The 1,383-nt window shown below is 46.1% G+C and overlaps 7 non-coding genes across 7 annotated transcripts; all 7 read left to right on the top strand.

Moving 5' to 3' along the window:
- The first annotated feature begins 20 nt into the window (after positions 1–20).
- On the top strand, positions 21–92 carry Pmar_PMAR017547. The gene has a single exon. It is a non-coding gene; the product is annotated as a tRNA-Thr (tRNA).
- A 102-nt stretch (positions 93–194) lies between these two features.
- Pmar_PMAR017548 lies at positions 195–266 on the top strand. Its single transcript has one exon. It is a non-coding gene; the product is annotated as a tRNA-Thr (tRNA).
- A 102-nt stretch (positions 267–368) lies between these two features.
- Positions 369–440, top strand: Pmar_PMAR017549. The gene has a single exon. It is a non-coding gene; the product is annotated as a tRNA-Thr (tRNA).
- Positions 441–542: 102 nt separating this feature from the next.
- Pmar_PMAR017550 lies at positions 543–614 on the top strand. Its single transcript has one exon. It is a non-coding gene; the product is annotated as a tRNA-Thr (tRNA).
- Positions 615–890: 276 nt separating this feature from the next.
- Positions 891–962, top strand: Pmar_PMAR017551. The gene has a single exon. It is a non-coding gene; the product is annotated as a tRNA-Thr (tRNA).
- Positions 963–1,064: 102 nt separating this feature from the next.
- Positions 1,065–1,136, top strand: Pmar_PMAR017552. The gene has a single exon. It is a non-coding gene; the product is annotated as a tRNA-Thr (tRNA).
- A 102-nt stretch (positions 1,137–1,238) lies between these two features.
- Pmar_PMAR017553 lies at positions 1,239–1,310 on the top strand. The gene has a single exon. It is a non-coding gene; the product is annotated as a tRNA-Thr (tRNA).
- The last annotated feature ends 73 nt before the right edge of the window (positions 1,311–1,383 follow it).

Here is a 1,383-nt window from a genome sequence, read left to right on the forward strand (position 1 = left end):
TTCATATACCTAATCTGTGCGCTACTTTAGCTTAGTGGTAGAGCGCCTGCTTCGTAAGCAGAAGGTCGTCAGTTCAATCCTGGCAAGTGGCTTATAGCACCATAAATTTCTGGTCTGGTACGAGAACCAGGAGCAGGATGGCCCATTCTGTGAACGGGACAGGAAAATTATTGATTCATATACTTAATCTGTGCGTCACTTTAGCTTAGTGGTAGAGCGTCTGCTTCGTAAGCAGAAGGTCGTCAGTTTAATCCTGGCAACGGGCTTACAGCAGCATTAGGCTCTAGTCGGGTATGAGGAGCAGGAGTAGGTTTGCTCACTCCGCAAAGGATACAGAAAGATTATTGATTTATGTACTTATTCTCTGCGTCACTTTAGCTTAGTGGCAGAGCGTTTGCTTTGTAAGCAGAAGGTCGTCAGCTCAATCCTGGCAAGTGGCTTATAGCACTATAAATTTCTGGTCTGGTACGAGAACCAGGAGCAGGATGGCCCATTCTGTGAACGGGACAGGAAAATTATTGATTCATATACTTAATCTGTGCGCCATTTTAGCTTAGTGGTAGAGCGTCTGCTTCGTTAGCCGAAGGTCATCAGTTCAATCCTGGCAAGTGGCTTACAGCAGCATTAGGCTCTAGTCGGGTATGAGGAGCAGGAGTAGGTTAGCTCACTCCGCAAAGGATACAGGAAGATTATTGATTTATGCAGTTATTTGGTGTGTCCCTTTAGCTTAGTGGCAGAACGTCTGCTTTGAAAGCAGCAGGTCGTCAGTTCGATCCTGGTAAGTGGCTTATAACACCATAAATATCTGGTCTGGTACGAGAAGCAGGAGCAGGTTTGCTCACTCCGCAAAGGATACAGGAAGATTATTAATTTATGTACTCACTCTATGTGCCACTTTAGCTTAGTGGCAGAGCGTTTGCTTTGTAAGCAGAAGGTCGTCAGTTCAATCCTGGCAAGTGGCTCACAGCAGCATTAGGCTCTAGTCGGGTATGAGGAGCAGGAGCAGGTTTGCTCACTCCGCAAAGGATACAGGAAGATTATTGATTTATGCAGTTATTTGGTGTGTCACTTTAGCTTAGTGGCAGAGCGTCTGCTTTGTAAGCAGAAGATCGTCAGTTCGATCCTGGCAAGTGGCTTATAACACCATAAATATCTGGTCTGGTACGAGAAGCAGGAGCAGGTTTGCTCACTCCGCAAAGGATACAGGAAGATTATTGATTTATGCAGTTATTTGGTGTGTCACTTTAGCTTAGTGGTAGAGCGTCTGCTTCGTAAGCAGAAGGCCGTCAGTTCAATCCTGGCAAGTGGCTTACAGCAGCATTAGGCTCTAGTCGGGTATGAGGAGCAGGAGCAGGTTTGCTCACTCCGCAAAGGATACAGGAA

This window comes from Perkinsus marinus (genome assembly GCF_000006405.1).
Source record: "Perkinsus marinus ATCC 50983 genomic scaffold scf_1104296935516, whole genome shotgun sequence".
NCBI classification, from domain to species: Eukaryota; Perkinsozoa; order Perkinsida; family Perkinsidae; genus Perkinsus; species Perkinsus marinus.